Source organism: Cinclus cinclus, chromosome 35 (assembly GCF_963662255.1).
Source record: "Cinclus cinclus chromosome 35, bCinCin1.1, whole genome shotgun sequence".
Classification (NCBI taxonomy): domain Eukaryota; kingdom Metazoa; phylum Chordata; class Aves; order Passeriformes; family Cinclidae; genus Cinclus; species Cinclus cinclus.
The window spans coordinates 59,047-71,071 of NC_085080.1; the positions used below are offsets into that span (position 1 = coordinate 59,047).

The 12,025-nt window shown below is 48.8% G+C and overlaps 1 pseudogene; it reads right to left on the reverse strand.

Moving 5' to 3' along the window:
- Nucleotides 1-2,936: 2,936 nt before the first annotated feature.
- LOC134055779 (olfactory receptor 14A16-like) lies at nt 2,937-9,690 on the reverse strand (annotated as a pseudogene).
- Between the last annotated feature and the right edge of the window lie 2,335 nt (nt 9,691-12,025).

The following is a 12,025-nucleotide window of genomic DNA, read 5'->3' on the forward strand; positions in this document are numbered from 1 at the left end:
AGCAAGGGTTGGCCCCCAACGACTAGAGATCCAAGAGGAGGGATGCCTGCACAAAGCATTTCAGCAGACAGTCTGTGGGTAGGCACATGAGGCTTCCATCCATGTCGACGCACTGGCTGCTGCTCCAGTGCACTCCTCTGGAGTGTCAGTCATGGCTTCCCATCCTTCTACTCCTGCTGAGATGTCCAAATCTCTGGGGCCTTAGAGACCTTGACCTGAGTGTGATGGGTCCACCCATGTTCAGCTGTTTCTGTGCTCAGGGACACCTGGAATGGGCCGGGCCACTTGGCCACCAGTGGTGCTTCTTTGCAGTCCTTAGGCAGGAGCCGATGTCCCGCTTGGATGCCGTGAGCAGCAAAGTGCCAAGGCAGGCTCTGTGCCAGCCCAGCTTCCTGTGGGAGAGATTTCACAAGAGACAGTATCTGAACCACATACTGTTTCAAATATACATCACTTATCTCTACCCTGCCACTAGGCTGAGAATTACAAGGGTAAGAAATTCCAAATATCGATTCAAAGGGAGATAATTGAATCCCCCTGGGTCTGGCCGTTATTTTTGCCAAAGCCAAGGGCAGGAGCCATACCCACGGCATCTTAGTTTCTACCACCAGCCTCAGAAGGTGTTTCTTTATTTCTTGATTCATCCTCTCAACCCAGCCTGAACTCTGGGGCTGCCAGGGGGTATGGACATTCCATTGTATCCCTAAAGCAGTCATAACTCCTTGAAAAATTTTTCCTGTAAAATGAGTTCCCCTAGCTGAGTCCATTGCTTCCACCATCCCTTATTTTGGAATTATTTGTTCTGAAATACTTTAACAACTGATCCTGTAGTTGCTGAAACAGCTGGGATGCTTCTGGCCACCCTGTTCATTGACATACTCTCCTGGTTTGAAAGACAGGTATTTGCTAAGAAAGGCAGAAGCCTCCCTCTGAAATGAAGAGTGTGATCCCTCCTCCCTACAAATTATTATAATTTTGGAATTAAGGGAGCTCTCAGGCAAAGATACAGGGATAGGAATAACAGTTCTTTACTAATATATCTAACAAGACAAACAAAAAAACAATAGCTATGAAATTAGCCACAAACAGAGCAGTAACTCAGTCCCAGTCCTTTCTGGCTGCAGGCACCCTCTCCCTGCACTGTAGTTAGCGGTGCTGAACAGGGGCAGGTCCCGCAGGGGATATGGGTTGGGCGGGTCGGGAAGGCTGTACCTTCCCAGTACCTGAGCAATGGGGAAAGGAAGAGGGTCGGGAGTTTAGGATAAAAGGAGGCTGCACCCTCCAAAGCTCTGAGAGACAAAGCCCAGGGGAATGTGCCCTGGTGGACTCTCTTCCTTCATTCCCATATAGTTATAAGACTCCTCTGTCTCCATTTTGACATAAACCCCTGGCATTTGTGGATTTTCCTGACAGGTTGAATCTCCATATTTTGGAGGTTTTTGTGTCCGAATCTTGATGGTTTGGGGTTTTGGGGGCTGTGTTGTGGTGTTGTGAGGTTTTTTCAGTGGAATTTTGGTATTTTGGTTGTTTTCATGGACACAAGATGTGTGGTGACTTCTGATGCCCAAAACCAGGCAAGAAAACAAAGCTCTATAGTTGACTTGGCTGCAAAGCAGGTATTTGTTTATTTAGTGCTGGGAGTGAGTTGGCTGCCCTGCCACAAAACTCACTCAATCTTCTTCAGCCTTCAGTTACATTTTGAAAGACCTTCTATGCAAGTCACACTTAGAACGTGCCGTTAGCACACTCATAGTCACATAAAAGTGTGTCATGGCTTTACAACAGTTTGTTGCTTTCGTACATGCATCAGTTCCTTCTGTGGTGGTCATCACTCTTCTGGTGGTCTTTTGATGAAGGCTTCTGTAGTCTTCCTCACCTTTGAACTTTTTAGCCCTGTCTTCAATGCATGCTCGGTGCTTCTTGTTTTTCAGTCTAACTTGTTTTTAGCTAATTTCACTGTTGGTGAGGTCCCTTAAAAATTGCTATCTTGCTTGCTTGTACTTGTTATCTCGCTTTCTTTGTTGTCTTGATTGCTTTACCTGCACATCTTGTTACAATATTACTTGTGGTTAACCTTTTGTTACATACTACTTGGGTTTCACTTCTAGAGATGGACTTGGGCAGGAGGAACCCCAGAACAAGATTTGTTACCACTAAGCCTTGGCTGGATGGAGAAGGAGGCAGTTAGGAAGAGGCTCTGGGACCCCCAGGCAGATGAGGAGGAAGTTACTGCACCTTCCCCCCCCTCTCCCCCCGCTCCTCTGCTCCATCTCCCAGTCCTGTAGGACAACCCTGCTACCTACGCTGTCCTTCCAGGGATGGATTTGGGGGGATCTCCTTCCCCCTCCCTATGGAAGAAAATCCCTTTCCTGTCCTTCTTCCCCTTCTTCCTTCCTTGCCTTTTCCTTCTTCAATCTCCTTTTGCTCCATCTCCTTCTTCCTTCCTCTCCTTTCTTCTATCCTTTCTCTTTTTTTCTTTGTGTTCTTTCATCTCCTTCACATTCCTTGTTTTTTTCCTTCTCCCTTTACCTTCATCTCCTCCTTCCTCTCCTTCTACTTCCTATCCTTGTTTCCTCTCTTTATTCCTTCTTTTTTCTTACTTCCTTTCGTTGTTCTTTTTTCTCTTGTTCTGTCCTCTTCTTAATTTGTCTCATTCCTTCCTCTTCTTGCTCTTTCTCCCCCAGGCAACGAGATGCAGTTGGAGACCAGGGAAGACAAATCCCTGTGTCAGAACCTTGTTGAAGAGGCCTTTTCGAGTGGCTCCACGGTGCAGGAATTTAACAGGGAGGAAAAACCGCAGAGATATCCCACGAGGAGGTGCTGCAAACCCAGCCCATGATGGATGCTCCGAGGAGGAAAGACCCACCCTGTGCTGGGAAGGCGGACAGAGATCCAGGTGGAGCTCTTGCCTCATGGTCCAGCACGAAGGAGAAGCTCTACAAGTGCTTGGAATGTGGAATGAGCTTCAGCATCAACACCCCCTTCATCACCCACTGGCACCTACACATGGAGGAATGGCTCTGCAGGTGACTTGACTGTGAGAAGGGCTTAAACCGCAACTCATCATCCACCATCGTGTCCATGCTAGGGAGAGGCCCTATAAGCGTCCTGAGTGTTGGAAAACATTTTGGAGCTGCTTGCATCTCATTGAGCATCAGTGGACATACACAGAGGAGAGGCCCTATGAGTGTCCCAAGTGTGGGAAGAGGTTCTGGACCATCTTGGATCTTATCAAGCATCAGCAGATGCAAAGAGGAGAGGCCCTTCTGCTGCACAGACTGCCAGAAGGGCTTTATCCGTAGCACTGTACCTCAACATCCACCACTGCATCATCCCCCCTCACATCCCTCAGGTGACTAGGAAGGGGGAGCTTGCCTCAAACATCCGGGGCAGGGTGTATTTGTTTTTTATGAGGCTATACCTGGATTTTATAGTACTCCAAAGGTGATCTGCAAATACCCCTGGGGAAGATATTGGGGAGATTCCAGAGATGCTGTTTCTTTGGGGTCTCCTGGTGGCTGCTTCCAGCCGAGCCCTGGTGGTTGGCAGGGGATGTGGAATCCCTGGAGCCATGTGGTGGGTGATCAGCCAGTACCAGGGCAAGGGGGCCAGGAATACCATTTCTGGGGGCTCCTCAGGAAAGGCAGGGTTGGGGGAAGGCCAGGACCCCTGGAGAGGGGAAAACAGAGAGAGGCAGTACTGGAACTGAGGGACCCCTGACAGCCCAGAGAGAGGCAAAGCTCAGTGAGGGGTAATCTGGGAGGAGAGATCCTGGAGAGGGCTGAACCCAGGGATTCCCAGGACCTCCAGCAGCCTTGAAAGTGGGGAAGCCTGGAGATGGGGGATCCCCAGTATACCTGAGACCCCCAGCAGGTCGGACAGAGGGAAACCAAAATGGAGACACCAGAGAGAGGCACCCAGGCAGGTGAGGAGGAAGTCGCTGCCCCTTTCCCCCTCTCTCCTGCTCCATCTCCCAGCCCAGCATCGCCCCTGGCTGCAGGACAACCCTGCTGCTGACGCTGTCCTGCGGGGACGGACTGTGGGGGTCTCCCTCCCCTTCCCTCTGGCACAGAGGCAAATCCCATCCTCTCTTACAGTTACCTAAGGTTGAAGGGTTTGTGGGGGCCACCTAGCAAACTTTTAACGTGGTTTACTTTATGGGTGCTCCTGGAAACTCCCAGATGGAACTTTATGGAGTTTCTCAGTGGGAGGCACTGGTTTGCTTAGGATACAAGTAGGATCTGAAAAAATGTGGGACAATTCAGGCTCTGAAAAGTTTATCAATCTATTAGACATATCAGTAACACTGCCTTCTTCTAAAATTTCTGATGTAAAGCAGTGTCCTCTGCCAGCAATAGCACTTCTAGGGACTGATGGTGCGGTGGCAGATTCCTTAAGAAGAGGCATCATTAAAAGGACTAATTTGGCTTATAATTCACTGGTGTTTTCAGTAAAGAAGCTGACAGTGCAGTGGTGTTTTACAGTTGATTACTGGTGTTTAAATGCCAACACAGACCCACTGACAGCTGCAGTACCCAGTCGTGCAAATGTAGCATCTACACAACAAGCAGCTGCACACTCGTGGATGGCAACCTGAGGTGGAAAAGATACGTCTTAAGTGATTCCTTTAAACAGAACAGGAAAAGGCTCAGCTGTCACTTCCCTATTAGGGAGGGCAATAGAGCTTTAACAGTTTCCTTCGGGGGTACAAACATTCACCCACGATTGCTCATGCTGCGCATGCTGAATTTTTGCAGGTGGTGTCAGTCCCCCCCATATTGGTGGAACTCTACCAGTATCGAAATGACATTCTAAGTGGAAGAGATTCCTGTGAAAAGGTGGAGTAAGCACCAGCAGCAGTATGGGAAGCTACCGATAGACATGGTACAAAACATAGAATTAGTGCACAGTGGATTTTTCCTTCTTTTTAATGGGGTACCCTGTCCAGGCAAACCCCAGTGAGACCTGTTATATTTTACTTTTACAGAAAATGATGCTGGGAATGATGCCAGCACTTCTCAACTGAAGATTAAGTTTTCCATGGAAGGACTGCTTATTCTTCTCCCAGAAGGAATCAACACTAGAATGAACCAGACTGGGCACACACATCACTAAGTGTGACTCATGGGTTGGAGACTTTTCTTGGTTCACTTTTCTTATCTGTAGTGGTCACTATAGCCACACTCGAGCCTGAATGCATTTCAATGACAATTGCTGATGAAACAACCATTACTTGTGCAAATCTAGGAGCTCCACCTAATAATGTGAATTTGGCAGAAGGAAATACAACCACAAGATGTGAAACACAACCTCCAACCAACGAAGGGGAAGTTTACTTACCCAGTTTCCAATTGATGTATTTTGTAAAACAGAATAGCTGTTACAAAGCCAGTAGCTGCTCTGTGAGCATTACATGGAAACAAAATAGGGAAAGGGAAGTAGTAGCATGTGGAGGTATAATGTATCCACAGCCCTAACTGGGCTGATGCATATTGGCACAATAAAAACTAACTTAGGCCCTCCCGATTCCCTCCATCACCTCCCAAGGTCCTGATAAGGCTGTTGAAACCTTATCTCCAAAAAAATTCAGAAATTGGACCCTATACCCTCAAATATACAGGGCAGCAACCTGTTGGTGTGAGAGATAGTGATCTGCACTGAGCTTTCCACTTATTAGAGGAACCAGGGAGGATTAAACAGCTGCTGTGCCAGTCAGCCTGGGCAATGCCAGTTGCATCAGCATTTACAGGTCAAGACATGACCCCACATCTGCTGCTGAACATCAAAAGTAGTTCAGATGAAGAGTGGCCTTGCAGAGGCAGGAGGCGGCCTTTTTTGCTCCCAGCTGGCATGGACACTGCTGGTTTCCAATCCAGAGAGCAGAAGGGCTGACTCCCCTGCTCAGGACAGACTTCTTATCAAGGAAGCACTACCCATGGGGGTTATTCATCAGGCTCTTACCAGTGCTTCACTTGGTATCTCTCTGAACACATTGTTGCTTTGCTGTGACTAGAGAAAGAAGCAACTGATTCATATCTTGTTGTCATCAAAGCCCTGTTACAGACAAGAAGGCTCACCATGAGCACTGAAGGCAGGGTGACAGAAGGGTTTGCCCTGATAAAGCTTGTCTGCTTGGCTGGGAATCTGGTCAGGAGATGCAAACAGTGCAAACTATCTGTGATGAGTTACCGGGATGTGTCAGTGTTATTTTTTGGTGTTGGATATGCTAAAAGGCCCCTCTGGCCCACCGTCTTCAAACACAAATCTGTCCCTTTGAAGTAAGACTTGACAGACAGGCTGCTAAATTGACCTGGAGGCGTATGTCAGACAGCCAAGTCCTTCACACTATAAAAATCCAGTCCATTTCAATACTGTTCAATTCTTCCATATGCTTGGAGTATAGGGAGTTTCTTTCATGGGTTTGGACACCTCTTTACCTGTTACTTCCCAGGGACTGAGAGGAAGAGGAAGAAGTGCCCCGTGAAACAGGGTGTGGTGAGATAGATCAACCTCTACTTAGTGTTCCTTTGCTAGCTTTGCTATATAATTGCTTTAACATAATCGCTTTAATATAGTGCACTTTGTACCATATAGTGCAAATATAGTGCACCATTAGTGCACCATTTTATGCTGTGGTCAACTACTGGCTTTAGCTTTTATCTTGTGTAGTAAGTAATTCTGATTAAGATCTTCTCTTTGTTCACTTGTCATTGTAGCAGTGATTGGCCATGGGTGTGCGAGAGAAGATCAGGGGATGCTAGTGAAAAGCAAGCATGGTCTTAAACTATGTATGAACCCAGAAATGGTAAACAGTTAATGTCTTCTGGCAGAGGATACAAGGAGAATGTCAGTCCCATACAGATGGCAGGAAGGAAGGCCCCTCCTGTGCAAATCAAGAATGAAACAGATTTTGGCACCTGTGACTCGGCTTAGGAGATGGGGGGTGTTGCTGCTGGGGTGGCTGCGCTCAGTCATGCCCCATCAGCTGTGTTTGGTCTCCCACCCTCTTTCTCTCTCTGTGCTTGCCTGTGCCTCAGGAAGTATTTGTGAGCCTGGAGGATGGGCAAAGCTGGTTGAGTTGAGTTTTGATTTTAGTGCAGCAGAAAGAGGAGGACGTGCAGTTCAGTGTTTGGACATGGAGCTACACAGAGGATTCAAGTGACTTTGTGCATTAGGGCATCTTGGGTGCTTGAGGAGCATTAGCATGGCTTCGGAAGAAGCTGCACAAGTCATAGGGAGCTCAGGTATTTGAAAGACCTCAGAAAACAGACCTTTGTGTTTGAAGGAATAGTGTGGACAAAAAGTCAGCAGTAATGCCTGAGACAGCATGGGGTCACAGCAAGGTGAGGGAGCAGGCTGGTGGTTAAAATCTGCAGAGATAGAGGCACAGGCACAGGACAGTGTAGGGCAGTGGTGGAGATGGTCACTCTTTGAAGGCTTGGACCTTGCAACAGAATTGAAATCCTTCTATCAACTCTGGCTGCTGTAGTGCCTGAGAGGACACATCGGCTCCTTATAGCCCCAGCACTTTGTTATGTCCTCACCCACCCTTCAAAGAGCCTGGCAGGAGTCTTACTGCTGTCGTGCAGTCAGCACACCTTGCCCTTATACCTCCCAGCTCCCAGAAAGAGCCTTGAGCATCCCATGGGGAAAAGGGTCCCCATTCCTTGGAGATGGGCTTCAGAATGTGAACATCCTGCTTCTTGAAACATAACCTGTGTTCTCACAGGAACCTCCATGCCTTATTTTCAGACATGTAATGTCTGAATAATGTAATCAGTGGCCTCTGACTTCTTGCTTCACCAGCCCCAGTGGATGGCAGCCTTATCTGCTTATCCCCTCTGTGGTCTCTCCCACGATGGCCCCACTGGGGACCACCAACACCCTCAGACACCTGGAGGTTGTCTGCTGACTTCTGCTTCTCCTGAGGCCGCTTCAATCCACTTCAGTACCTGCAATTCAGGAATGTGGAATGAGGGCTCATGAACATACAAGACAGAGAAGAGTTGCCCCAGGTGCTGCCCCCTCTCGCAGCATTGTCCTGGAGCTTGCAGCAAATTCCATGTATTGTGGACCACCCTGGCACCTCAAGCATCACTTATGAATCCAGTATAGTCCTATGGTATAGGACGGTCCCAGTCACTCCTAGTGTTGACCTGCTCACCCCTAATTGCTCTCAGTTGCCTCCAGCATGCTCCCAGTTACCCCACCATGGTCCCCGCCATGCCCGGTGTGGTCCCAGCTACCCCCAGTATGGTTACAGACCTATGTCTTGCAGCATATGTCCCTTCACAGCTTCCATGACTCACCATATAGGGCTCCATATGGCTTCTTCCCACTTCCTGCTGCTCCCTACAATCCAGCACAATCTGTCTGGGAAGGAACCGTGTTGCCACTCACTCTCTAGGATCTGGTTATATGATGGGGCCTCCTCAGCACATGTGACCTGCTCTTCTTTCTCATCCGATGATAATCCAAAGCACCTTCACCTTTGGGCCACTTTGTGATGACTTCCAAGGTCCCAGGGTGATTTGGATTTCCTGTTGAAGCTTGCTGTGTGATCAGAGTGGTCCACTTACTGCAGGTGGCATTCGTGGCATGATGTGTTGTAGGCACTTGACCTTTAAACATCAAGCCCGGCACTGGCAGCTGAGGTGCCAGAAGCAGCTGTGCCTCTGTGACAGTCACTTTTGAGGCAGCTTGAATCGCCTCATAAGCTGCCAGGATCTCTTTTTCAGTTGGGGTGTAACAAGCCTCGGATTCCTTGTATCCCTGACTCCAGAACTCCAGGAGCTGGAATTCCAGAGCTAATGTACTGCATTGTATTTTTGCTGATCTCTGTGGCATTGTGATTATTGTTGAATATCGTTCCGTGTCACAGGGTGTGGATACTATCTAGAAAGGTAACACTGTCACACAGTCTTCCTATCATATTGTTCCATCATGTTTAACAAAGTCTTAAAAAAAAAAAGTAATCTGATCAAATATTTACTTCAGTTTATGTCTGAAACATAAATCTCTGTTTATGGGCACAGAGGCAAGAGGTGACCGCATGGCTTCTCTGGGGAGCAAGAGAAGTTGACTTTAGTAATGTGGTGGATTGTGGTGGTGCACCCTGTCCCCACTGCACTTTGAGAAATGCTCATTAGCCTTGACCGACTGAACCGGTGAGGGAGGCACATGGAAAAGGCTTTTTGCCATCCCTCTCAGAGGAGATCCTTAGGGCAGCCCTGATGATCTGCACATGAGAATGAAAGAGGTGAGAATGAAAACAATACAGCCAAAATCTAACAAAGAATATAATATCACAAGCACAAGTTCCCTGAGATATGTGGAGCGTGAGCAGGAGAGCTTGAGGATCTGTGGGATTTCACAGAAGAACTGGCCCAGGGCATTGCCCTGGCACAGGGGCAGGGAAAGTGTATTGGCCGTGTGCAGCAGAGCATGGAGAAAGGCACTGGCCCAGGCAGCTGCTGCCACGTGGGCACAAGCTCTGCTGCCCAGGAGGGTACCGTAGTGCAGGGGTTTGCAGATGGACGCAGAGCTGTCGTAGGACATGACAATGAGGAGACAAACCTCTGCTGAAATGAAGAAGACAAGGAAAAAGAGCTGGGCAGCACATCCTGGATAGGAGATGGCCCTGGTGTCCCACAGGGAAGTGGGCCATTTTTTCTGTGAAATTGCTGACATTCTCAAGCTTTCCTCATCTTACTCCTTCCTCAGAGTAGTCAGGCTTCTTGCATTCAGGGGTTCGTTTTGTTGTTTTCATTCTTCTCTCCTCTGTGCAGATCTTCAGGGCCATGCTGAGGACCCTCTCAGCATGGGTGGCACAAAGCATTTTCTGTGAGCCTCCCTCACCTGGCCACGTTCTCACCATTTATATGTAACATTTGCCTACCTGAAGCCCTACTCCATCATCTCCCCATCTTTGGATCTGGTGGTGGCTGCTCTGTAGTCAGTGGTGCCTCCAGCACTGAAACCCCTCATCCACAGCCTGAGGAACAAGGAGCTCAAAGCTGCCCAGTGGAGAATGGCAACTGGATGGCTTTCTAAAGTACTAGTGTGCTTCCAATCTCTGTAAATCACTTTCAGTATAGCTATGTTTCAATGGTTCTTCTTTCAAGATTTATTTTATTTCTTATTATCCCACTCTGATTTGGTTGGTAACAAATTCAGTTCTTAGACCCAGGGTTAAAAGCTATCGCCCAACATTTTTGGTGACCCACTTTGACAACAGACCTGGTGTTCCCAGTTCCTAGGAAACCATGGTAGGAAGATAGCTGTCTGATGGCCCCCACATTCTTCTGGTTCCCTGGAGGCACCTGGATGAAAGCAGGGGGAGGAATATTCATGAGCATGCAGACTGATGGCAGGAATTAATTGAGAGGAGTAGATTTGTTAGTCAGCATGCTCCGTCTTTACTTTTGGGTTGGTTGTTTCTGGGGCTGGTGGATGGGAATCAGTGGTCACTATCTGCCTCTGCCTGAATTCCCTTTGACTGGAATTCCCTTTGACCCAGTCAGAGCTGATTCCATGAAGCTGCTGCATTGGGCTTTCCCCGTGGCCCATAAATTCTGCATTCTTTGTGTCCATTCTCAGTGATCCATTCTCCTCCCCCATCTTTGTTAACCTCTCCTAGGCCTGAGATAACAGCTGGACAATTGTCCTACCTTCATCTTAGCTACAGTCCTAGTGCCAGGTTTCCACGGAGGAATATCAGAATATCAGGGGAGAAGGAGGGGGAGGGCAGGAGGGGAGGGGGAAGGGAGGATCCAGTGGTCATTGGTGGTGGCAGCTGCCAATGTGTCCATAACTTGGCGTGAGCTTTGTTTGACCGGTGATGTGCACGTGAGCAGTTGCTTCTTAACACACTTTGTCACAATGGGAGGTTTTGTGGGCATGCATTTCCCAGCAAGTGCCACCCAGACCTCGCCTCTGCCAGGCCTGGAGTCAGCACCTTCCTGCTACTCCCTTCTGTGCTTATCTCATGGCAAAGTCCTTCTGTGGCCTTTACAGTGTTTGAGATGGGCAACTCTGCTCTTCAAGTCCTCGCATAGCCTGATCCATCACCCACCCACGAGTGACTTTACACATGCCCTGAGCATTGGAGGAACTTCAGTGACAGCTCTAGTATCATCTCCCACCTAAGGATTCATCATAGCAAGAGACTGATCACCTGTGGGAAGAGCTTTGGCCAGAGCACAGACTTTTCTCCCATTGTAGGATCCACGTGGGGGAGAAGTCCTGTGTCTGTGCTGGTTCTGGTGGGGTTGGAGCTCATCGTCTGCAAAGCTGTGGCTCTGGAGCTGTGTTTGGGGCTGTGCTGAGCAAAGGGCTGAGAACACAGACATGGGTTTGTTCTTGCTGAGCTCAGCCACGGCCAAGGCCTTTCCCTTCAATCATGTCCTCAATCTTGCTGGTGGGAGAGTGAGTGATCAGCTGTGAGGCGCTTGTAGGCTGGCTGGTGTTAAAGTATGACAGATAGAGACCTGGTGAAACACATTTCTGGTAATACACATGGGTAGAGACCTGGAGACCCATGGCCTGGGTGATTCCTGTTGAGCAGAGACCTGGTAATGAGTTTGGAGGGAAGGTTGGACAAAAGGTGGGCACTGGTCCTGGGTGGAGGAGTAGAAGGGATGGAGGCAGAGGAGGGATGAGGAAGGAGCAGGAGAAGAGCTGAAAGCAGAAGGGAACGGGGTTGGGATTAAGGAGGAGGCGGAGCAATAAAGGACAAGGAAAGAAGAGATGCAGGAAGAGCAGGAGGGGAAGATAAACAGAGGAGGAGAAGGGATAGAGGAAGAGGACGAGAGGGAAGACGAGGACGGGTGCAGCACGAGGAGAAGCGAGAGGGAGAGGAGGGATAAAGCAGGAGGAGGAGCAGGAAAGGGAGAAAGAGGAAGAAGCAGTCGGGTCCGTCTGTTCTTGTATCCTCAGTCCCTTAGCCCGCGGGAGTAACATCGTCCCCCCCGCCCGCCATTCTGCAGGTGACCAGAGAAGGGCAGCTCGCCCCACATATTTTGGG